Genomic DNA, 27,276 nt, shown 5'->3' with positions numbered 1-27,276 from the left:
ATAGAAGAAACCTTCCAAAATTTCATGCATTTACGACTTACGCCCGCATCATTCAGCAACGAAGTCGACCTGCGTCTCTCTCGAGTGAAATTATGTAGAATAAAGCACTGAATGTATATGAGTTGTGGTAACGGCGGCACGGTAGCTCAGCGTGTTCGGTCAGCTTGCTGTTTGCCCTACGTAATAAGAAACGGACTAAAGGAATCAATGACCAAGTTTGACAGATGTCTTGTGACGTCTACTATCCAGACCGAACGCAGCGAACTATATGGAGAACAAACATATCGAAGCAGTACCATCTTACAACTAAAATTTGTTGTATTCATAGTCATAGGTATTACTGTCATGCAAGCATGTGATTATTAGAAACTTGTATTAGGGGCCGAAGTGTTTTCATATTGAAAATTTTTCTGAATTCCTTGGCATTTTAGTCCTCGAACTTCCTTATTTAGATCTCAGAGCATCAACGTTGGTATTTTATCGGACAATTAATACAATGCTTCGACATATATGACTGCACTCGGCTTTTACTATCCAGTACATACAGTTTCTGTTTTGTACAATATTTGTAGCTTTACTGCGGATGACAGAGGAAACGGAAATTTTATTAAAGTTAAATTATTGGTTCTGATTAGACTATATTTTCTAAATATTTTATCGTTTTCTTGTTTCATATGTTCTTATTTACTAACCTATTTTTGTTCACATCGATATAATTAATTTATCAATGCACTTCGTTATGTAGAAGAGTTATTTCTAAAACTGTTCTTTACACATATTTGTTTTTTTTTCTTTTTTCCGTAACTAATAATTGTATTCACTTCTCACTTGCTGCGCGTCGTTAGGATAAAATGTTCTTAGGAGAGAGGCACATTTCGTCATCGGTTTGTTTAGTCGGTGCAAAAGCGTTACGGAGTTGGGCTACAAACTCCATTGGCAGACGTTACAAGAGAGGCGCCATTCATCATGGAGAGATTTCCTGTTGAAACTTCGGGTGAGCACCTTCCGGGAAAAGTTTGACAACATATTACTTCCTACCACATACATCTCACGAAATGACCACAAAGAGAAAATTCAAGAAATTAGAACTAACACAGAGGCTTCCCACGCGCCATTAGCAAGTGGGAAAGGGAAGTGGGGATTAGTTAGTGGTACCAGAAGTTCCCTCCGCGACAAAGCGTTGAGTGACTTGTGGACTATGACGTAGATGTAGATGTAATCTGTTTGGTAAAACGGAAGGAGACAGATGGTGGTAGATAGTAAGCTGAAACGGAAGTGCATTGATGATCGTGGGTTTATTAACGTCACTAAAAGAAGGAACTTGGCGGTGTAGTAATTTTACGGCGAGTCGTAAAGAGGAGCAGTAAAAGAAGTGTATGTCGATACTGAGCAAAGTGAAGTTTGTTTTGAAAGAACCTGTCGGGTGTTCTAAATTGTACTTCTGTCGGAGCTTAGTGGCGGTGCCATAAAACTGTTTGACGCAAGCTTCGTGGTTGACTGTCATTGTATCAGGACATGCGAGTGAGAAAATAGTGAAGAAACTTTTAGAATCAAACATTAATAACCTTGTTGTAGAAGTAGCTACTGAATGGACTGTGTTCGCACCTAATTAAAATATTATTTGAACATTCGAGATGGTAACTTAATTAGAACTATCAGACAGTGGTGAGGGCGTAATACGAAACCCTAAATGAAATGACTTTTGCTAATGAACGTTCGCGTTCTGGAGCAAATATATCAAGTTAGGTATGTGCTATTTGCTACCATAATATTGTGTGTTCTTTAAAAATACAGCCATTCCCGTCCAACAGTCCCTTGTGGCCATTTAAAATTTTACTTCGCACAAACTTTTTGGTTGGAGCACGTCCAGGATTAAGCTTTTTGGATGTAACATCTTTCAGAGTAATTAGTTCTAAAATGATTGCCGAGGGCTGCCATTTGCAGTAAGAACGACATTCATATAATAAACAGTAGAAGAGTAGAGGTTACGCAGCCTTCCGCCTTCAGCAACGTAAAAAGTTACGTCGCTGGTAACACCAGCAAATCAGAAGGAATTCATCGAGTGTGAGGGACGAACAGTTTCTACACAGTTTCTACAGATTGCTGTCAATTATCATATCAATCATAGTAACCGTTACTGTTTAAAATGTCACAAATTTATTTAATTATTCAAAGAGTAGTTTGGTAGTGCAAGGTGCAACTTTATTCATCCAAAGGTTCAGTTCATATTCAATGATCACAGAAATCTGTACCACAGGCAAGGCTTGGTTGAATCCCTACACAGATATAATCAGATCCGTCAATCGGGGAAACTAATTCGAATAAATAGGACTCCCGTGAGATACATCCACACGAGACGTTAAGAAGTTCATATAACATTTTGCTTTTGAACTTTCGCCATACTGAGTGAATCTTAGTTAATCAGAACAAATGAACACATTCAGTTAAAATCCGAATTCAGAATGAAATGTTCACTGTGCAGTGCTGTGTGTGCTGACGTGAAACCTCCTGGCAGATAAAAATGTGTGCCGGACAGAGACTAGAACGCGGTATCGAGTCTCTGTCCGGCACACAGTTTTAATCTGCCAGGAAGTTTCACAGTTAGAATCTGTCAGGTAACATTAGCTCTGGAAACAATTGTTTTAATTACCAGTTTATGCGTACGTCTGCTGCCTAATTCACAGTATACACAACTTTTGCTGAAGTTTATCCAATGAGCGTGTGCTGTGTTTCAGTGAATGAATGAACATACGAATGTCTATTGTCTATACAGTTCAAACAGAGCTTATGGAAGAACAAGGGTATTCTGGCATAACAATTTACTTAAATGAGAAACTACCTGTGGATGCAATGAAGGGCAGCAGTACAGGCACAAGCAAATATTTAGCACGAGGTTTAGTTAGGTTAAGGCAGAAGAAGAGAGATATTTAAATTATATACGCTTTACAGCAATATAATCAGAAAGTTTTTGTAAAAAATATACTTCGCTTCTTGGAGCAAAGAAAAAAATCATTTTTATAAAAAGGGTGATTTGTATTCAGTCATCATATAAGCTTGATCACCAAGAAACCAAAGCTTACACTACATTTAGCTGGCAGGAACATTATCATGTAGAAATAACAACAAAACGGCGAATCAGCGGAATGAAAACAAAATTTGTTTGAGGTATAAACACAGAGAAGCGATGGAAAATTTGCTAGGGGATTTGGTCAGCCACACAGCAAAGGATGTCTGTGTTCTTACAGGGGAAGCAACGAGAATATCTCTAATGGAATGAAAACAGCCAGCGCTGCTTAAACGTACTGAAAATAAAAGACTGTCTGGATGGAACATCTGCTGAAGAGAATGAATATTCTCTACTGAGATAAGCTGCAGCGGGACAGCAGTCTCATTCCGGAAGCATTATTTTATACAAGCAGACATCTACCGTATCTAATACTCCACAATCTCCCTTCTCTGTAAAGAAAAGCCATACAGTATAAATACGAAAACAAAGGCAATGAATATAAGTTTAGCACCAGTTGAATAGGAATGTTACAGGTTACTGCACTTCAAACAGGAGTATTAATAAATTAAGTGCTTATATATCTGTCGTGTCTTCTAAGAGTAGTGAGGTGCATTTTCTCTGGTGTTACGCCGCATATTTGCATGTTTTTTGGCCATGTGTAGCTGCAGTCATCCCATACCAATACTGCACATCACGTCTTGCCTAGTGTGAACGGAAAGCGTCACTTTGTTTCCTGTACAAACAAAATCATTTTTAAAGTCGACCATTCTATAGAACGGTCCCAAATTAAGTTAACCCTAGCATTACCGAAAGGGGGCGGGGCTTCGTAGTCCCTCTGACTCGATACTTGTATGTTATATGCACATCCTTTGATATACAAACTGGAAATTAAAGCTAACTGTTCATTACCACATTCACAACTCAGTTATTACAGAATTTGTTAATTTAAATTCAAATACTAAGGAAGATTTCAGGTCATCAAATATATTTAAGCGACGATTCTTAGTTCCATCGTTTCTGTTGCTTTTCAACAAATAACATGAATAGGCAACGTTTACGTGACACTTCTATTGAAAGAATGCTTGAAGAAACCTTGAACGAATCAGATTTAGATGGAAGTGAAGTGGATGACAATGTGAAAGAAATTTGAACTGATTCACTGTCTGAAAATGAAGATGAGGTTCAGCCCAACCCATCAGATGCTAATGCTACCAACTGTGATAAATTCATTGCCAAAAGTGGATGCGATTATGCTACATAGCCATATCGAGAATGTCGGGGTTCTGTACAAAATACACTGCTGGAGAGAACGGTTCTAAGACAACAAGGAAACATTGAGTCTACGAAAGGGGCTTTAGAGCTCTCGTTTACACCTCATGTTATGAATCTAATAAAACAATACTCAAATGAAGAGATTTCTCGAGTAGGTATTCAGCATAACGAAGAAGATAAGCTGTTTTGCCATACAGGCCCCTTACTAATCATGGGTTCAATTCTCGATAGTAAGATACCTGTCCAAGATTTACGGTCTACGCTTCGACGTCGAAAAGTGTACTAAGGATCGATGAATCGGACACGATTTTTCGAACTGACTAAAATATTGAGGTTTTATTAGGAGAATACTAGAGAAATTCTACGCCAGACTGACAACCAATTCCAATGAGGGAAATTTTTGAAAGATTGACTTCTTAATAACCACTGTATTTCATTCCTGGTCTACACACCACAGTGTATGCGATATTGTGGACACTGCCCATTCAGGGTATTTCTACAAGAAAAATCTGGAAAATGCGGCAGTCTAATTAGATTGCTGTCTCATTCTGAGATAAGATATGTGATCAGCATGGACGTCTATACAGGAAAGTCTGAAAATGCACAGCGTCTAAATGGACCTATTGATATTGTAAAGAGACTAATAAAAGTCATTAAGAAATGTGGCCGCAATGTTACCACTGACCGGTACTACACCTCAGTGGAACTTACTGAGACTATGGAATGATTTTCATCTCACACTTGTTGGCACCCTGCGGTCGATCAATCGACACGTACGTGAAGAGCTGAAGACTGCCACTGGCCGCAGTGTACACTCATCCATCTTTGCATATACTGACCCTCAGACACAGAGGCCACCAATTACTCTCGCATCAGCTCTAATTCGTGAGAAACTAAATGACTGTTGTTGATTCTTTGGACTTATCACACAGAATGGGTGAATAGTGAAGACTAAAAAAAGACCAAGATAAATATTTTTTTATGATTCTATAATTGGAGGCGCGGACACCATCGACCAGATGGCAAAATATTACAGAACGAAGAGGGGAAAAAGCAGGTTGCTTATGTCCGACCTCTACACACTCATTGATATAGCAGCAATATTTGCATGTTGAAATTTCCTTTTCAACTTTCCAAATTGGAAAAATAATTTACTAAATTGCAGAAGAGTTCTTCTCACTAACTTAGGACTTGAACAGAAAAAATGAAATGATCGTTGGGCAATGTTGGGTGGAAGGCCCCATCCAGGGAGTTAGGCCGTCGGGTTGCAAATCTTGTTTCATGTGACCCCACATTAGGCGACTTTCGTGCCGGAGATGATGAGATGATGATGAGGACAACCCAACACCTAGTCTACAAGCAGAGAAAATCTCCAACCCGGCCGGAAATCGAAACTGGTAGGCAAGCACGTTACTACTTTTTTAAAGAATCTTCCGGGCGCCTAAAGGAAGGCAGGAGTCGCAACCCGAGACCTGGTAACCATGTCCCGTTCCCACCCTCCAGAAACCGAGGACAGCCTAGGGAACGTGGAGCAGAGGTACAATCAATATCGTGTATTTATTTAGTTTCCTTTTCCTTTTTTCGTTATTCTTTAACGTTAATGCCAACGGGAATAGTAGGAAACCGGCCTCATGAGGAGGAGAGCAGAGGAAGATGTCAGACTCAGTGAGAATACCGATGTGTAATGTTTTCGAGAAGAGCATTCCGATGAAGAGAGAAAATATCGCTTCTAAGTGTACATGAGACGATGATCAACTCTTCATGACAGGAATACCCCAGCTCTAGAGTGGGGTAAGGAAGATACTGCAAAGAAAACTGGAGAAAAATTGTCTGTATTTTGGATTGCGGACAACTGCACAACAGCGTTCAGGAACTGCCAAAAGTCAAGGATACTTTTCTCGCCATCAGCAAACAGATAGTGAGTTGCGTGTCCACAAATCCGCCTCACAGAGTTCATCTTCGCTTGCATGAAGTACCCTGCGTCCGGAAAGAGAAGCAAGTGAGTAGGTATCTGATGAGTAGTCATATGGACATCTGTGGCACCAAAAACCAGACACCTGTTGCCGATTTTCACACCAGGTGTCGCTCGTCTGTGTCGAAAATATCACAGACGACACACGACGGGGTACCTGTGAGCTGAATCCTTTGAAGGAGTGACCGGCATACTTGCTTCCCATTGACACTAAGGTACCATGCAGACTGGACGTCAGTATCAAGGAGCGCACACAGATCGCCAAACGGCACGCCAGCAGCCTTGAGTATGCTTTTCCTCAACTACATTCAGTGACCCGTGCTGCTGAAGGAAACCATAGATCTTCTGCATGGGCGTCAAATGCGCTGGCAGTATCACAGTACGGACGTAGCCTAATTCGAGAAAGAGTGGCGAAAATAAAAGAATGGTGGCGGGACTTCCGAAAGCTGGATAGGTGTTGAGAGAGAGAGTGTGGTGCAAGGACCTCCGGCAACAGGCTGGTAAGGCACATAGGAGTACAACGCCACAACGCCATGTGAGAGCCAATGAAAAGGGCTACCGCTCTGTCAGGCACGTGATACAGACCTAAACCGCCTCTGCACCGCGGGAGAGTGAGGGTCTCGCACCTTACCTTGAATAGAAAGCCGTGGAAAACCAATGAACCCATCGGGCGCTAATGACCGTAGCAATTTTGCGCCCTAAAAACAACAACAACCAATGAACCCAATGCTGCTAGCATGCGGCGGGCCATAGATGGCGGTATAGGAAGTGTCTGTGCCAGAAGGGGGGGCGGGGGGGGGGGGAAAGGTGACGTGACGTAAAATTTACATTTAAATATCGTGTCCGTTGCAGAAGATCGAATGCTCGTAAACGGCGGTCTAAGAGCCCAGCCCGCAGATGGGAAAATATGCGCCGGTAGTTGAGGGCAAATGTCCTTCGCAAAACACTTGCGAAATAGTGTCCTAAGCACCGGATAGTATCAGCTACACGCAACTTAGCAGCACTGTCGGCAGGAAGCCCCACACCTACAGCCATGGAGCTCGATTTGTAGACGTTAAGGCAGCTACCAGAAGCTTCGCCGTATATGGTAACCCATGACAGTGACTCCATGGACTCCGCTACGAAGAGGGATGTCGAGCTCGCCTATATAAGCAGTGCAGCTGAATACATGATCACTGCGGGACATCTCAGAGAGGCGATGACGGAGGCCGCAGAGCAATAGTTTCACGGTGAAAGCATACAACAATGCGGAGAGCGGGCAGCGTTGACGCACTGATCGACGGATCGAGATGGGAGGAGTGAGACGGCCATTGTAGAATACACGAGACGCAGCTCACTAAGAAGACGCATTACGGTGTCCACGGTAGTATCAGAGAGCACCCATTCCAGGTAGTCGTGACAGACCCGATAGAACGACTAGCTAAAGTCGCTGGCAAAAGCACAGGCATATGACGAGCATGAGCAGGAGCGATTGTTTCCCGATAGCGATAGAGGACAGAGCGGATATAACTGGCACCTCCCAAAAAGGTTTTATCGGGGTAAACCACGTACCGAGCTGTCCGTTTAAGCCGCGCAGCCAGCAGCCGGGTAAAGATCTTCGTGTTGCTGTCGAGTAAGGTCAAGGGGCGGTAATAGCATATCCATGAGGTACCCCGAGGCTTGTGGATGGGAATGAGAAAACCATCGAGGAACCTGCCTGGAATCGGCATGAAGGACATTTAGTTTATGATACAATAGAAAATTAGCATTGCTCGAAGATACATTTGCATACACTTAAAATTACAGGTAAACAAGCAACATATGATGATCATATAATCCAATTTCTTTAGGAGATATTCAAGAGAAAATATATGTGACTGTACATGCAATTCCTTCTTATACAGTATAAGTGACTTGAGCTCCAATCAACGTAAATTAGTAAAGAATGTCATTTCTTATGACTGCACATTCAGTTTAGCTCTCATAACTTATTACTCATTGAATCATTGAGTAATGGGCCTGTGATAATCACAAGTACTTCCTTATTATTACAACATAATTATTTCATTTCTCAAAAATGGTATTAATGTTTACATGATGATCATCGAACAGAAAATAGCAGGTAGCAACACAAGGCTAATATCGTTAGATGTCAAATATCAGCTTGTCTGTATGTGGAGTGAGAATTGTGTGGCCATAGGTAGTTAGTCATAACAGAAAATAAATACGACATTCAAAGGATGTATCTTAAACACGACTAATAATGACATAACTGACTCTAAGACGCAACACAAGAAAGTTTAATGCCCGAAGTGTTCAGTAGTAGCTGAAAGAAATGGTTTATTAACAGAAAATGAAGCAAATAATTTCTCTTTAGCTTCAGTACTGGTTAATGACGACAGAAAAAAATAGTCATTGTCTTAAATTATCGTGATAAAATCGGCACTGTATCACTGCTGTAGTAGAACCGCAGGAGAAAGTCTCAAATAAAATTGTTTAAATAAAAAGTCACTAATTTACTGAAGTAACTTGTTTTACGAAATTATTTAAAACATACAAAAAAAGTAGCTGATCAACTTGCATCAAGACGTAAAAATGCTACACACTGTAAAGGAAAGGTTGTCAAAATGTATAACACGTCAGGGATAAATATTTTTGGCATGACTGTATACTTCTTGAATGAAACTTGGAAGGTAGGAGACGAGGTACTGGCAGAAGTAATGCTGTGAGAACGAGCCGTGAGTCGTGCTTGGGTAGCTCAGTTGGTAGAGCACTTGCCCGCGAAAGGCAATGGTCCCGAGTTCGATTCTCGGTCCGGCACACAGTTTTAGTCTTCCAGGAAGTTTCATATCAGCGCACACTCTGCTGCAGAGTGAAAAATCTCATTCTGGACTTCTTGAATGTCTAGTTATCCGTAACAGATCACATCAACATTCATATTGTTAGGATGTATCCTGCTTGGTACATGCGTTATACTCAGATCTGATAAAAGTTATTTAGTTCCTAATAATGCACAGAGTTCTGTGTTCGTTTTAATATTCGGTAATAAAGAAAAATTCAATTATGGTCATTCACACACAAAAAGAAAGTACAATGGATGTAAACAGTAATAAGTAGATTTTTTTTAATGAGACAATTTTATTCCACAAATTCGCAAAGCTAGAAAGTTCATTTCATTCATACCTCACATAATTCAGCAGTAGAGAAAAAATCTTAGTAAAACTATCCATGACCGTTACTCGACGGATACATTCATTCATTCATACATGCACTCTTATCTCCAAACAGTTGAAAAGAAAAGTTTTATCCTTAAGCTCTGGTGTTCTATACATGTTTCGTGGCTTCTACAGTTTACAGTGTTTATAGTTGGTATGATTGGTATCTCAAACTGTAATTCGTTTTCTTTCCATAATCGATAACTCTTAACATCATAATATATCTCATCAGTAGCAACAAAACTTCAGTAGTCCTCTCAGAAATCGTTTCATTACAAAATAAACCTCTTATAAAGATATCATTGTGTCTCTGCCTTCGAATAAAGTGCGTACAAACAGAACCTCCATGTATGGAGTACGGCTGTCTGTTTCGTCGTTTAAAGAGTGTACTTTCCTCACCTTGTCTCGTTCCATAAATAGCTGCAAAAAATGTTTCCTCACTAAAACATATATAATGCCTTGTCAGTCTTCCTCAGAACAGCCTTCATAGTCCACTTCACATAATACACCAGAACTGCACCAAAAATATACAATACTTGGGACTATAATAACCCATATTAACGTCCTAAGTCTCACATGGCAATTCTAAAGCAAAATTCCTCATCATATTCCGTACCTATATTGTACAGTATTCCCTAGATTCGTCATGTGAATGCATACAACTCTGAAATTATGACTCTTAAAACATACTTAAAAAATAGCAGAACAAGCATCAGTCAGAAAAGTTCCTAATTAAACTACTGCTCATCAGAAATATTTTCCTCAATTCAGAACGACTCATACACAGTCTCTCATTCAAAATAAATTCAGCAGTTATACTTCCACAATTCATGATCTACTTCAAAAAATATGCACCTACAGAGAAAGTCATCTCATGCACTTTCCTCAATAATAACACATTACTTTGTCTGGTAAAGGAAAAGCCAAATATACATCAGATGTTACCGCAAGGCACAAAAGAACGTCATTATGTGTGCAGACTACCATCCTGACAAAAGAAAATGAAAATCTTAGAACCTCAAAACCCACTCTTCTCTGCTAAACAAAGATCTGAAAAGAAAAATTCCAAACTCAAGATATAATATACCTGTATTACATTTCAATCAGATACTTCGCCAGTAAACTCAGAATAACATCAGCTGAATTAAAATTGTTCACAAATTGCTTACCATTACATATTGTCATAGTGAAAATACAGATAAAAAAATGTCCTTTTCTACTATCTTAACAGCTTGTCAGACTATGCTTAGCAAATTCCAAGTACATTTCTTCACACAATACAAATCATAGATCATCACTATCATCTAAAATTCCGTATTAAGAAGATTGACAGTGAGAGATACACTACTGGCCAATAAAATTGCTACACCAAGAAGAAATGAAGATGATAAACGGGTATTCATTGGACAAATGTATTATGCTCGAACTGACATTTGATTACATTTTCACGCAATTTGGGTGCATAGATCCTGAGAAATCAGTACCCAGAACAACCACCTCCGGCCGTAATAACGGCCTTGATACGCCTGGGCATTGAGTCAAATAGAGGTTGGATGGCGTGTACAGGTACAGCTGCCCATGCAGCTTCAACACGATACCACAGTTCACCAACAGTAGTGACTGGCGTATTGTAACAAGCCAGTTGCTTTCCACCATTGACGAGGCGTCTTCAGTTGGTGAGAGGAGAATGTGCTGGCCAGGGCAGCAGTCTGATATTTCCTGTGTCCGGAAAGGCCTGTACAGGACCTGCAACATGCGGCCGTGCATTATCCTGCTGAACTGTCGGGTTTCACAGGGATCGAATGAAGGGTAGAGCCACGGGTCGTAACACATCTGAAATGTAACGTCCACTGTTCAAAGTGCCGACAATGTGAACAAGAGGTGACCGAGACGTGTAACCAGTGGCACCCCATACCATCACGCCTGGTGATACGCCAGTATGGCGATGACGAATACACGCTTCCAATGTGCGTTCACCGCGATGTCGCCAAACACGGATGCGACCATCGCGATGCTGTTAACAGAACCCGGATTCATCCGAAACAATGATGTTTTGCCATTCGTGCACCTAGGTTCGTCGTTTAGTACACCATCCCAGGCGCTCCTGTCTGTGATGCAGCGTCAAGGGTAACCGCAGCCATGGTCTCCGAGCTGACAGTCCATGCTGCTGCAAACGTCGTCGAACTGTTCGTGCAGATGGTTGTTGTCTTGCAAACGTCCCCATCAGTTGACTCAGGGATCAAGAATACCTGCACGATCCGTTACAGCCATGCGGATAACATGCCTGTCATCTCGACTGCTAGTGACACGAGGCCGTTGGGATCCAGCACGGCGTTCCGTATTACCCTCCTGAACCCACTGATTCCATATTCTGCTACAGTCATTGGATCTCGACCAAGGCGAGCAGCAATGTCGCGATACGATAAACAGCAATCGCGATAGGCTACAATCCGACCTTTATCAAAGTCGGAAACGTGATGGTACGCATTTCTCCTCCTTACACGAGGCAACACAACAACGTTTCACCAGGCAACGCCGATCAACTGCTGTTTGTGTATGAGAAACCGGTTGGAAATTTTCCTCATGTCTGCACGTTGTAGGTGTCGCCACTGGCGCCAACCTTGTGTGAATGCTCTGAAAAGCTTATCATTTGCATATCACAGCATCTTCTTCCTGTCGGTTAAATTTCGCGTCTGTAGTACGTCATGTTCGTGTTGTAGCAATTTTAATGGCCAGTAGTCTACATTAACAGATACACAGATTAGTTGAAGAGTATGAGACAGTGCTGAAAACTAAAGTAAGAAAATGAACTGTAACAACTGGGGCACCTATGCTCACCACTGCATGTGTGTACCAAAGTATAATATTATTCTTTGTACACTTTGACGTTGGATACATGATGAAGATCTCTTGATTTATGTGTGCTTATGGTTTCAAGTTCAACAGTATTTGCATGTGAGATTCGTCGTATGCGAAAAGGACCATCATACGCCAGAAAAACTTGCTACTTAATCGCATTCCTTTATGAGATAAACGAAACGATTTGAGCAACACTTTGTGACCTACCTGTAAACTATCGATGTTCAGTCGTGGATACTGCAGCTTCTACCTTTTCTCTGCGGCTTTTTTGATGTTCTGCAATGCTAAATTAATGGTTCCACGGTGTCTTAAGCGTCGTTGTGCCCGGAGGGCTATTATATACGATATGGTCGTTGTTTATTCTGTAGTTCAAATGGTTCAAATGGCTCTGATCACTATGGGACTTAACTTCTTAGGTCATCTGTCCCCTAGAACTTAGAACTACTTAAACGGCGGTTCCAGATTGTAGCACGTAGAACCGCTCGGCCCCTCCGGCCGGCTATTCTGTAATATAATTAGTGGAGGTAAAGTTGTAGAATCGCTTGGTAGTTTGTTAATGATATTTTGAATATCAGATAGTACAGTCTACAAGGTTTACCTTATTTTTCGTAATGCACTATGAGGCATTACAAGATTGCATGAAACATGATATAAAGATTGGTCAAATCCTACTACGTCCAGATCTTTGTTTTGCCTTTTGTGATCGTTTACATCTCGCCTAGGCAGTACGAATTCTCTTTACCATATTGTTGAAATAACAAATTCTGAAGGTGGCAGGGGTCAAATACAGGGAGCGAAAGGCTATTTACAATTTGTACAGAAACCAGAGTCGAGGGGCATGAAAGGGAAGCAGTGGTTGAGAAGGGAGTGAGACAGTTGTAGCCTATCCACGACGTTATTCAATCTGTATATTGAGCAAGCAGTAAAGGAAACAAGAAACATTTGGACTAGTCTTTTCCATAGAGAAGAAAAAAAAAACTTTGAGGTTTGACGGTGACATTGTAATTCTGTCAGAGACAGCCAAGGACTTGGAAGAGCAGTTGTACGAAATGGACAGTGTCTTGAAAGTAGGATATAAGATGAACATCAACAAAAGCAAAACGAGGAGAATGGAATGTAGTCAAATTAAATCAAGTGATGTTGAGGGAAATAGATTAGGAACTGAAACACTTAAAGAAGTAAATGCATACAAGGGAGTATCAAGACTACATCTCCACATCTACATCTACATGACTGCTCTGAAATTCACACTTTAATTCTTCATAGAGCGTTCATCTAAACATCTTCAGACTGTTTCCCTGCTGGTCCATTCTCGACCAGCATGGAGGAAATACCAACAATTAAATCTGTCTGTGCGATTTCCGTGTTCTCTTATTTTATTACGATGGTCATTTTTCCCTATGTTGGTGGGCGTTAAGAAAATAGTTTTGCATTCGGATCAGAACGCTGATGATTGAAATTTCGTGAAAAGATTTCGTCTCAATGAAAACCGACTTTGTTTTAATGACCGCCACGTCAACTCGCGCCTCATATCCGCCACACCCTCTCTCCTATTTCGCATTCAGAGCATCACGGACCAGATAATATTCCTGTATCAATGGATTCCATTGCATTTCTAAAGATAGTTAAGATCGTGTTTCATCCTTTAAATGAAAGAGCGATAGCTAAGGGCATCCTTAAAATTTGATATGGAAAGTAACCCGGTGCAATTCATTTTTTTCTAATTTTTCTGTACCCCAGAGGTGCGTCTGCATCTACATCTACATGATTACTCTGCAATTAGGTGTCTGGCAGTGGGTTCATCGAACCACCTGCAAGCTATTCCTCTTCGTTCTACTCTTAGACGGTGCGCGGGAAAAAACTAGCAGACAGTGAGAGCACTGACCCTTTAGAGTAAGAAGGGTTGTAAACACGTAAATTTTGCGTCTTTATGGCCATACATCTCAACTATGTGACAAACTCTCGGCCTACTTTTAAACTCAATGGTTCGCCTCTCGTACATCTACAGGTCAATTTCGTATTACATGAGGCGAGTGGGGGACGGGGTCCGTGGATACATGATCAGATTGTGCAAACTAGTTGTGGAGAATAGTTCAGCGTAATTTTATAATCACGCCGCATTCCACCACTCTCAATCATCTTCAGAAACGGTAAATCTATTTTCCGTGACTACTATACTGACCAAAGCCCTCATAAACGGTTACACGTAGAAATTTGTACAGCCTGAATGTTGCTTCTCGCGTTGGACTAGCGGCTGTGGGTTGAAAGTACTGTTCATCCAGGCATTAAAAGCTCGTTAGGTATAATGGATGTCGGTACTGGCATTATGGTATCAAGCTTCTCTTTTGTTTCTCATTCCCTTCTTTAATGCTACTAATTACCTGAATTCGTTAATTCCATTTTATGATTGATATGTATATTGCAATTAGATGTAGGCTGACTGTAGGATAATGTGTACACATCGCAGCTAATCCGTATTTGCCATCTTATTGCCTATGTAGATGAGTAGACTTACTTTCGTTTAGTATCCTAGGTGCCTGATTATGAAGCGTAAAGTATTTTGAAATCGATAGCGATTAATAAACAACATTAAACACAGCTGAGTGAAGCGGATGTCATAATTAGTTTGTTATTATAATAAGAGAGAGACTCGGATGCAAAGTCATGTTTAACAAGTTGGGGTACACGGCTTCACTCGTGGAGTTGATATGAGATTCTGTGGTGGTTGGAAGAAAAGGATAAATTTTAAAGTATATGAGGTAAAAAAATTATGCAGACATATTTGAGCTATTTACAACACTTATTCAGATACAAGCGCTAAAAAGATTTTATTCAAAACGTATTACAAATATTTATAATTCAAGCTTAGAAAAATCATTTCTCATTTTATTATCCGGGGTATGTATGTACAAATTTTTCTAATTACTTATTCGAGAGCAAAGCTACGTTGAGCTGACCGTGAGACAAGCAGGATTCTTTGAGGTTGATGAATCAATATTTTAAAGTCAGTTCTTGCGCTTTGTTAATTGTAAAACTCTAGGCTAATTTGCCTGGAGATCGGAATCCTTTAAATTGGAATGGCAGTTCAGCAGAGATCAGTGATACTCTGCGGATAGATAGTGTGTGTCCTTTGTACTTTACAGTCATAAGTTCGGCTTCGATGGTCATATTCGATAGCTGTTATACGATCATTCTTTTTCTGTTACAAAGTTTTGGCGAGTAGAGATTTCTGAGTAGTATGATCGGAGAGCCAATTTTAAGTCGAAGGCAGTGAAATGGCTTTCCTGGTAGTTGCAAAGAGTTTAGAAATTCTGTAGGGAAGTTCAATGGTTACCATTGTGTCGATCGATTTGTATATTCTCTCTTCACCGGGAATTTTCTTTTGAATATTAAAGTTGATATCGTCGACAATATTACGAGGATTGGAATTTAAATAGTGGCAACTATTTAGTCACAACCGATATAAAAGAGTTACATATCTGCACCTGTTACTGTCCTTCCGTGTAGTCACCAGCGTTGTGTAGAGCCCGGTGCCAGCGATGTGGAAGGCGTTAGCCTGTTCGGTTGATGGTGCGAATGGAGAGGTCTACCGCCTGTCGACTCTCTGGAACTGTCAATGCACAGTATTACTGTTCGTTTTTGGAGCATCACCTGCGACCAACTTTGCGAAAGAAGCGGTGACACTTTCTGCGCAAACCACCCATCATTTTGCGTGACAATGAGCGGGCCTATACATCTCAAGCTGTGGTTGCTCTGTTCGGTCGATGGAACTGGGACGTACTGTACCATCCACCATACTGCCCGGACTTAAGTCGTTGTGACTTTGATTTGATTCTGAAGATGGAGAAACCACTTCGTGGCAATCGCTTCAGAACTGTTCCAGAGATTCGACGGGCAGTAGACGCCTCCATTCACACCATTAACATAACAGTCTCTGCTAACGGAGTACTACGCCTTCCACATCGCTGGCAACGGGCTCTACACAACGCTGGTGACTGCTTTGAAGAACAGTAACAGGTGCACACATGCAACTCTTTTGTATCGGTTGTCAATTAAGAGTTGCCACTATTTAAGTTCCAACCCTTGTATTTTTATTTGCCAGAATTACTCTTTCAAATAGCCTCTCCGGATTGGTATAGTTGCGAACAATGATAGGATAAAGTTGACCGACGAGTTCTTTTTCAGCACTGGCAATGTTGCAGACATCATTGTTGTGTTTAATGAGCTCGGTCGCATAGTAAGTAGGATATGTGCATTCAGCTAATTGTAAAAGTCGTTGAGCAACATATGCTCTTGTTTCATCTTTCGATTGTTTACTCCCATTTTTTTTGTTAGTCGCAGTATTTGTATGTGTGGCCAGAGATTTGACTCTTTTTAAGCAAGCACTGATCTGCTCTGATGGTGTCAACTTGTGGATAACTGGAAGTGTTTCTCGAAAGTCTCCTGATGGTATGAGTAGAGATCCTCCCAACACTTCAGAGTTTCCTCGCAAGTCTTGTAATGTTCTGTCCATGGATTCGAGTGTTTTTTTATGTGCCCTTGTCCATTTGTTCCACAAGATACCTTTAGCTAGCTTTAGAAGTTCACTCCGTTTAGATTCTCTTCAGATTTACATACTGGTAACTGTTCTTCGGCTATATTCAACGGTAGTTGTAGGGCGGAATGCGCAGTATGTCGTCCTTACATGTGTGTCTCTGCAGTGCCGGATTTTGCCAGTGCAAGTGCGATGTGTTGTTCAGCATGTATTTGGGCCAGCAGTAGATTTATTAGAAACTTTTCCCTGGTGACGCCTCGTGTCTGCAAGTATCTAATTCGGCCAATGTTGTTGTCGATCCGGTCCATGGTAACGTTGCGAATTTCCATTTGATTGTAATTGAGGAGTGTTTTGTTTTGAGCAATGTATTGAAGTAGTTCGTCAATGTTGTAGCTTTTTTCGCTTGTAATTTCGAAATTTAGCACACTGATAGCATCTTTTCGTGGTGCTTGCATCCCAAGTTGTGCTAATATCTGGTTGTTTATTGATAAACATTTATCTTCAAGGCAAATGAATGTTTCACTGAAGATGTCGTCTTTGAATTAGATGGTAAGTTCAGGATGAGCTTGTCGTATTTGGTACAGTATGTCATCACTCATATTCCCTTTGAAGGATGCGTTATGTCGTTAGAATTATGACGAACAAGTCTCTCATTTGTTCAGCATTGGCTGCGAGTCATGCTTCTTGTAGTGTTAATTGCCACTGATTCGCGTTTTCCAGTAGTCCTAAGCGTTTGCATGCTACTCTGTACGTGTGGTATAGGTAACCGTCAACAGTCTTGATATCTGTAACCGTCAACAGTCTTGAGATCTGTGAAACTTGTTGATCCCCATATTACGTGTAGCAACATTCGGCGACAGAAACGTATCCTCGGCCTATTGCGCGAGTTTTAATGATTCCTGGATGACCCTCTAATCGTATTCCTTGTTTCCGTCGTTGAAAGATTTATCTTGTGTTTCACGTAAATAGGTAGGGACGTCGACATACACTAACGTTTTCCCGAAAGGATCCGTTTTGCAATGTTGTTAATGTTAATGTTCTGTTCTGAGGTGGTTCGTTTGCAATTTTTCTGGCGGTATCTTTTTCCAAGTAAACTTTCCGTCCACTCTAAATGTACTGCTAGATGTTGAACAGTTGGTTGGCGTTCGTATGAGGGAAAACCGAAAATCCGCCATGCTTCTCCGTTACTGTTGACGTATCCTCCCATTTGGTGCATGAGGATCTCGTCGTTTCTGTTTTGTTGTTCGCTGTCTATGGCTATTTGAAATACTAATATGCCACTGCCTTTGTTCACATACTTACAGGCATATTTCATGGATTTCACTGAATTGTAGCACTCTACGTTAAATGTGTGCTTGGAACATTTTGGAAAGTAGTGTGTTACGTGGTATTGCCCACTGATTATCTGTTTCCAGTTCATCATTGCCTCGTATTCGTATTTTTACTGTGAAGCCACCGTCCTTAGGTGATGGTGTCCTGTATTTGAGACAGCCATCAGCTTCGGTTTTTGTGATGTGCAAGTACGGTTTTTGGTATTTTTTTGTACATTTTCCACCACGCCAAATTGAGGTTTTATGGCACTCATGGTCCGTGAATCATGTTTTTCAGTACTATGTCGTACAGTTCTGGATTAGGAATTTAGGTTGGGGTGATTTCGTCGTTGGAAGAACTCTGTCGTGTAGCTATATGAGATTGTGTGAGTGAGGCAGTCCTTGTTTCTGCCATTCCATTGTGTACACACAGCATCTAACGGTTACAAAGATGTGCTATTTTGTGATGACTTCAATAAATGTCATTTGTTTTTGTCGGAAATCACGGGCTATTATGTCGTGTCAGTGTATGGGGGCTTGTTCGTATCTTAGCTGTTCTTTGATTTCTGGCCACGACGAGATGCATGTGAGTGTTATGCAGAGGCACCGTGGTTCATATTTTCTTATGTAGGTCATGGCATCTTCGGTATATTCGTGGATGGGTCTCGGACTTCTTATGTATGATGAGGGTAATTTTACCATAGTTCCAATGTCGTCAAAGATTCCGTCGCTTATGATTGTGTTTCAAAGGTGGAAGTATTCTTCCGTGCATAATTCCTTCTGATTCAGTCTTATGTAAAGCCTCTATTCTGCTTCTATTTTTCCATACATATCTACCAGGAATTGTTGTAATAAATGGCGAGTGTTGAGAATGTGATTGTATTTTTCATTGTCTCTGGCCATTAAGCGATTAGCACAGAGGTCCTTGGAAATGTCTTCTTTGTTTGTTTCTACGCCAGTTTTAAGTTGGATTTGTTTCATCCTCTCTACGCAGAAATATTAATGGGTATTGGTGGGCATCACATGAACTGTGTGTCTCTGCAATGTGTTCTAGTCCTCCTATGCTTCGTTGTAAAATTATGTCATGGCTTGTGTTTTCATTGTCAAAAATCACCATAGCGACTTCGTCTACTTGAGGTGCATTAAACCTCCATGTGGTCTTTTGCCAGAGTCATCAGAAATCATCCGGTCTACGCTGTTTTGCATATGAGAATCAGTTGACTGTATTTGTGTAAGATCTTCTGTACATCTTGGACTACACTCCTGGAAATGGAAAAAAGAACACATTGACACCGGTGTGTCAGACCCACCATACTTGCTCCGGACACTGCGAGAGGGTTGTACAAGCAATGATCACACGCACGGCACAGCGGACACACCAGGAACCGCGGTGTTGGCCGTCGAATGGCGCTAGCTGCGCAGCATTTGTGCACCGCCGCCGTCAGTGTCAGCCAGTTTGCCGTGGCATACGGAGCTCCATCGCAGTCTTTAACACTGGTAGCATGCCGCGACAGCGTGGACGTGAACCTTATGTGCAGTTGACGGACTTTGAGCGAGGGCGTATAGTGGGCATGCGGGAGGCCGGGTGGACGTACCGCCGAATTGCTCAACACGTGGGGCGTGAGGTCTCCACAGTACATCGATGTTGTCGCCAGTGGTCGGCGGAAGGTGCACGTGCCCGTCGACCTGGGACCGGACCGCAGCGACGCACGGATGCACGCCAAGACCGTAGGATCCTACGCAGTGCCGTAGGGGACCGCACCGCCACTTCCCAGCAAATTAGGGACACTGTTGCTCCTGGGGTATCGGCGAGGACCATTCGCAACCGTCTCCATGAAGCTGGGCTACGGTCCCGCACACCGTTAGGCCGTCTTCCGCTCACGCCCCAACATTGTGCAGCCCGCCTCCAGTGGTGTCGCGACAGGCGTGAATGGAGGGACGAATGGAGACGTGTCGTCTTCAGCGATGAGAGTCGCTTCTGCCTTGGTGCCAATGATGGTCGTATGCGTGTTTGGCGCCGTGCAGGTGAGCGCCACAATCAGGACTGCATACGACCGAGGCACACAGGGCCAACACCCGGCATCATGGTGTGGGGAGCGATCTCCTACACTGGCCGTACACCACTGGTGATCGTCGAGGGGACACTGAATAGTGCACGGTACATCCAAACCGTCATCGAACCCATCGTTCTACCATTCCTAGACCGGCAAGGGAACTTGCTGTTCCAACAGGACAATGCACGTCCGCATGTATCCCGTGCCACCCAACGTGCTCTAGAAGGTGTAAGTCAACTACCCTGGCCAGCAAGATCTCCGGATCTGTCCCCCATTGAGCATGTTTGGGACTGGATGAAGCGTCGTCTCACGCGGTCTGCACGTCCAGCACGAACGCTGGTCCAACTGAGGCGCCACGTGGAAATGGCATGGCAAGCCGTTCCACAGGACTACATCCAGCATCTCTACGATCGTCTCCATGGGAGAATAGCAGCCTGCATTGCTGCGAAAGGTGGATATACACTGTACTAGTGCCGACATTGTGCATGCTCTGTTGCCTGTGTCTATGTGCCTGTGGTTCTGTCAGTGTGATCATGTGATGTATCTGACCCCAGGAATGTGTCAATAAAGTTTCCCCCTCCTGGGACAATGAATTCACGGTGTTCTTATTTCAATTTCCAGGAGTGTATTTCTCATATCAGTCCACTGGTATTTGTGCATCGTTCATAAATCTCTATTTCCTTATTGCCGATGAAATATAATTGTAGAAATTTATGGTCTTCATTGGGTACAAGTAGCAATGATCCCATGTTGTAATAGATTTGTCCTTGAATGGAAAAAAACATAATAGATTTCATCTCTGGTAGTGTTGATCGAAGTGACACCGAAAGAAGTCATTTGAAAGCAAGCGTTGTACGCTATTTTATTTTGAAGAAAGTATTTAAGTTCTGCCGAGCGGTTCTAGGCGCTACAGTCTGGAACCGTGCGACCGCTACGGTCGCAGGTTCGAATCCTGCCTCCGGCATGGTTGTGTGTGAAGTCCTTAGGTTAGCTAGGTTTAAGTAGTTCTAAGTTCTAGGGGACTGATGACCTGAGAATATAAGTTCAAATGGCTCTGAGCACTATGGGACTCAACTGCTGAGGTCATAAGTCCCCTAGAACTTAGAACTACTTAAACCTAACTAACCTAAGGACAACACACACATCCATGCCCGAGGCAGGATTCGAACCTGCGACCTTAGCGGTCGCGCGGTTCCAGACTGTAGCGCCAGAACCGCTCGGCCACCAGCGGCCGGCTCAGAATATAAGTCCCATAGTGGTCAGAGCCATATTTAGATTCTGGAGTTTCCGTGGTCATGTAAAAATTCCTGCAGTGGTGCTTCCAGCGATGATAATCGAATTTTTTCATTCATGCAAGAGAAACCTGGTGTTTCTCTACTGAATGTTTTCGCGTTGCAAAACTGACAGAATTTATCTGTTTTTCCGATTACGACCTGTTAATGTTTGTTGCATTCTGTCGCCGAATGGCGGTGGACTGTTTCAATTGTTGTGTTGTGCTGTTCGTGCTTCTCGTAGGACGATATCTTCATGGCTGGCTTGAGTTCGCAGTCACTTATTATAAGATTGTGTCGCAATTCTTAGTTCTTCAATCCGTCATTCTGTTGTACTTCGGTCTCTCTCACGGTGCTCATTCTCATTCGTCGAGAACTTAAACATGCTTCGCGCTCTTCGTCTGTTCCGTTTCTTCGCTGTTCTTTTTGTTGTCGCCGTTTTGCTTCAGAACTGGCAAGATCTCCTCCTCTTTTACTTGTGGACATTTTCTAAACCGTAAATCAAATCACTTTATACTAACAAAATACTAAGTACACTTTACACACTTTTCATACTTTATTTTCGATTTATGTACAGTAACTGTATCACTTTGGCATTTCACACTTCATTGTTCATTTTTATTCACTCACTGCACTATTTTTTCGGTTCCTTCCTTCGTCACGGATAAGAAATGGACTTTCAAACCCACTACGGGTCTCGCTTCATTTACGCCTACCAGTGTGTAGCCCCATCAGTGGAGAATTCCAGAACATATCAAAAAGTCTTCGAATGGTTCAAAATTCTCAATATTCCACAACATTCGAGAGTGTTCTGGAATGTTCCACAATGGTCTGGGCCGTTCTGTAATATTCCCGGACGTTCTGAGATCTTCCCGAATGTTCCAGACTATTCCCGAATTCATCCAGAACATTCCGGACCATTGTGAAACATTCCAGAACATTCAGAAATGTTGTGTGAAATGCTCTGGAATACTCCCGAATGTTCTGAGATATTCTCGAATACTCTCAAATGTTCTGTAATATTTTATAAATTTCGAGAGGGCGCAACTTCCCAGCCCTTACATCTTCAAAAGCACGCCCTTCAGGTAGAAGCGGGACCTTCTTTGCAGATAGGGGATAGAGGGCTACCACAACACGTAATTCCATTATCGTAGCAGGACTAGTTTCTGAGTTTTAGCGGCACGCACATTGTGCCCTATATTGATAGCGCGCTTCAGCTGGCTAAAGCCTTCACAGATCATTTACTAAAAGAAAAGCCGAGTGCGTAATTGAATAAAACTCAAGTTTCGGGGCATGGTTCTAAGCTCAGCTAAACCTTAGACTATTACTTTAAAATTATTTAAAAGAAGGGAAAAAATATCACTCGCGAAAGGCTATCAAAGCAATGCATATCAGAGGTTGGTACGGAGCACGACAGAACTATGGTAATATAGCATCTAAGGGAAGAACCATGGAACGAAATCAAGTCTGTAAACTTAAAAGAATAAAAACCGGGGATATAGGCAAACATAAAGTGATGAAAGGGCACAGCCAAATAAAGTAACGGAAATTATCTTGAAATAGTCATGCTGCCAGGTGGAGCGCAGCGTAAAGCCAGAGATACATCGAATAAATCCGGAGAGCATGTGAGTAAACGGTCCCATAAACGGCCACATTAAAACTAGGGTTCATCGGAAAACAAAAGTCCCCGCGTTAGTAGGGCCTTCCGACAACAGACGGCTCTAGTGTCGGTAAAACTTATCTAATAAAATCATAAGACTACAAAAAGTAGCTACAGGTAATAAGTAGAAGCGATTAGGCAGCACCTTAAATGAAGATGCATGGTAGCACACGGGACAAAAACATTCAGAATGCTTAGAAATTAAAATAACATAAATAATAAGAAATACAGTAGAATCAAATATTAAGATAAAAGCAATAAAGGATCCCGAAAGGCTGTATGCAAAATATATCCAAAACAACTATGTTCATGAAAGTAGTCAGAATGCTAAATCAGAACACTACATAGTGCAAAAAAGGAGAAAACAGGAAGAAACTCTTGTGATAGATTTTAAAACAGGTGTCTAGACATAGAAAAATGTGTGATTCTTACTGACCAACTAATCATTTAGAAGCTCACCATTATTACCAGTTAAATGGAGAGAAACTGCCATCTCTTCGAGTAAGTTCAGTTTTTCTCCATCTCCAAAATGAAATAGCCCCACCAGTGGCGAATTCCAGAACAAACCAAAAAGGTTTGGAATGGTCCAGAATGTTCCACAATATTCCACATCACTCGACAGTGTTGTGGAATATTCCACAATGATCTGGGACGTTCCGGAATGTTCCTGAACGTTTTGGAATCCTCCTGAAAGTTTTCCACACTATTGCCGAATATTTCAGAACATCCCGGAGGTCATTGTGGAACATTCCAGACCGTTCTGAAACGTTGTGGAATGCTCTCGAATATTCTCGAATATTTTGGATTGCTCTAGAGATTTTTAGAGGGCAGAGCTCCCTAATCATTACACCTTCAAAGAACGCCCTTCAGGTAAAAACGGGAACCTTCTTTAAGGATGGTGGATATAGTGCTACCACATCATATAATTCCCTTCATTGTATCAGGACTAGTTTCTGAGATTTAACGGAACGTACTTTGTACACTCACTTTTAAACCGAAGCGCCAAAGAAACGTAAAGGCATGCGTATTCAAATAAAGAAATATGTAAACACGCAACTCCTATATGAGAGAAAATGTGTCTGGCTCAGTTATTAGATTGGTTACTGCTGCTTCAGTGGCAAGTCATCAAGATTTAAGTGAGTTTGAACGTGGTGTTTAAGTCGGCGCATGAGCGGTGGGACACGAGTAGCGATAAAGTGAGGATTTTCCCGTACGACCATTTCACGAGCGTTCCATGAATATCAGGAATCCGGTAAAACATCAAATATCCGACGTCACATTGGTCGGAAAAAGACCCTGCTTGAACGGGACCAACGACGACTGAAGTGAATCGTTCAACGTAAAAAAGTGCAACTCTTCCGGAAATTGCTGCAGATTTCAATGGTGGGCCATCAACAATTATCAGCATGCGAACCATCCAACGAGACATCATCGATTTGGGCTTTCAGAGCCGAAGCCCCACTCGTGTACTCTTGATGACTGCACGACACAAAGCTTTACGCCTCGCCTGGGCCCGTCAACACCGACATTGGACTGCTGATGACCGAAAACATGCTACCTGGTCGGAAGAGACTTGTTTAAAATTGTATCGAGCGGATAAACGTTTACGAGTATGGAGACAACCTCATGAATCCATGGACCCTGCCTGTCAGCAGGGAACTGTTCAGCTGGTGGAGGCTCTGTAATGATGTGGGGCGTGTGCAGCTTGAGTGATATGGGATCGCTGAGAGATACGACTCTGACAGGTGACACGTAGGTAAACATGCTCTCTGATCGTCGGCATCCATTCATGTCCATTGCGCATTCAGGTGGACTTGGCAAATTCCAAAAGGACAATGTGACACCATAGACATCCAGAATTGCTACAGAGTGGCTCTAGGAATACTCCTTCGAGTTTAAAACACTTGCGCTGGCCACCAAGCTCTGCAGACATAAACATTATAGAGCATATCCGGGATGCTTTGCAACGTGCTGTGCAGAAGAGATCTACACCCCCTCATATTCTTACGGATTTATGGACGGCCCTGAAGGATTCATGGTGTCAAATCCCTCCAGCACTACTTCAGACATTAGTCGAGTCCACGCACTTCTGCCTGCTCCCGGGGCCCCTACACTATATTAGGTAGGTGTACCAGTCTCTTCGACTCTTCACTGTATGATATATATTGTTTATTCTCCGTAACTAGCTTTCCATTAATGTTTTGGTAGCGGAAAGTTTATGTACTTGTTTGTGCACAATTGTTTCTACAGAAAATACTTAAACTCTCCTTGTCACCCGTCGTCTCGGGGATGGCGTAGCGTCGGTCGAAGTGCCTGACGTGGTAGCGGCTAGAATCCAGTGCCAGGTTGTACGCGAGAGAAATCTCGCTCTCTGTTGCTGTGTAGACTTCGGCAGAAACATTTGTTGGCGGCCACGGTTTGTTGCTGTGCTCATACTCTACTTGATTATATAACGGTCGCCAGCCTGTTAACCGCAAGAATGGGCTAAAGTAGCCACTTTCTCATATCGCTAATTCATGTCCCATAGCCATGGGACTACAGTCAGATTGTCAGATCCGATAACTTGGTTGAAAAATGAACAACGCGAATAGTCATGATCTCCAAACAGTTCATAGTATCTCCTTCATAGAGTAAACGGGATAATATTGCAAAGTTAAGATGGAGAAGGATACTTGATAAACACCATCAGATACATAACATAGTGGTCTTTCATGGCTACTGCTATGGACCTGTAGTGTTTTGCCAGCACTATATTGATTATGTGTGCTATGTTTCATAATACTTATTCAAAACCGCTCCACAACACAAAACAAATCTTGCAAACATTTGCCTCAAAATGAGATAGGCTTCAAAATTCCTGTCACAGACAAAGCTCTGATCAGGAAAAGTTTTTCAATCTCTTAATATTTACTTTTTTGGGAAACTAAGTACATCATCATAACCTACAGACTTTTCTCTTAGTTTTCATGATAGACAAAATTCTTTGCACATATTTTTCTCATCGTTCTGCACATCTGAAAACACCCTAACGATCGAACTCCGTTCCAACTGCACTAAGTCACTGACACACTGAACTGACTTTTGAGTATACTCCACCATCATACAGTAGCAGTAGGGTGCCAAGTTGGAACTGTAGGGATGATATGGAGGAGTTTCACATGCAGAGTTTCTTCTCTCAAGTTTGTGACCTTCCGTCAATAAACTTGGGACACAAGGGGCACAAACTTTTCGATAACCTCAGCTTTGAATCATTTCTTGAACTGCATTGTGTCCTGTTGCAAGCTTAGCAGTGATTTCATTCGCTGTGATACTCCTGTCTTCTCTAATGAGCACAAGAACTATTTCTCTGTTGTGTTCCATGGAGGCAGTTTGGGGGCACTGCTATGAGGTTTATCTCAGGTACTCTTTTCCCATCTTATAAGTGTGGGATCCAGGCCACTCGTCCTATATAGGGTGTCTAGGAAGCTGTTTTCTCGGATACCTAGACAACACTGAAGCAAATCTTGTTAATGGAGTTTATTACAGTAAACTGAATGGACAATACTTAACTTTGCCTTTTCACAAACAGGTGTTGCTAGCAACTGGCGAGATGCAAATAATCAATGTCCTTCGATTTATACAATTTCCATGCAAGCAATAGTTAATTCAAAACTCAACACTTAGGATGATGCAATTCTTCTAGTGCCTCTTCTGTTGCTAGTCTTTCAGTGCAGCCGACGTTAGCTGGAGTGATGCTTATATTCTGTTCGTATAGGTGTTGCTCCTGTCGTAGTGCAGTACTAGTCAGCATTCCATTGGCTGACGTCGTGTCACAGCCTTTTCTGCAGTTACATTCTGGGCTGACGTGAAGGTGCTTGAGGTTATGACAGAAGAAGAAGGGCTTCACTCACCTCCTAACGCTGCTAGTGTAGCGTGGAAATCGATAGTAGGAGCTCAATCAAGTATGCCTATCAGAAGAGAGGCCAAAAACACACTCGCAAGCAACAACCCGCAACGCCCTCTCGACCGCACGTATTTAGGCCACTGATGCTGACCTGAGGGCCTCAGTCACTCAGTAGCTAGCTCACTAGCTCACGCACTACCTCAGACTCCAGTTTGGTGTGTGTCAGTGCACTCACAGAATAGTTATAGCATGTTATGGCA

The sequence above is a fragment of the Schistocerca nitens genome, chromosome 6 (assembly GCF_023898315.1).
Source record: "Schistocerca nitens isolate TAMUIC-IGC-003100 chromosome 6, iqSchNite1.1, whole genome shotgun sequence".
NCBI lineage: Eukaryota > Metazoa > Arthropoda > Insecta > Orthoptera > Acrididae > Schistocerca > Schistocerca nitens.
This window is presented reverse-complemented; position numbering follows the sequence as displayed.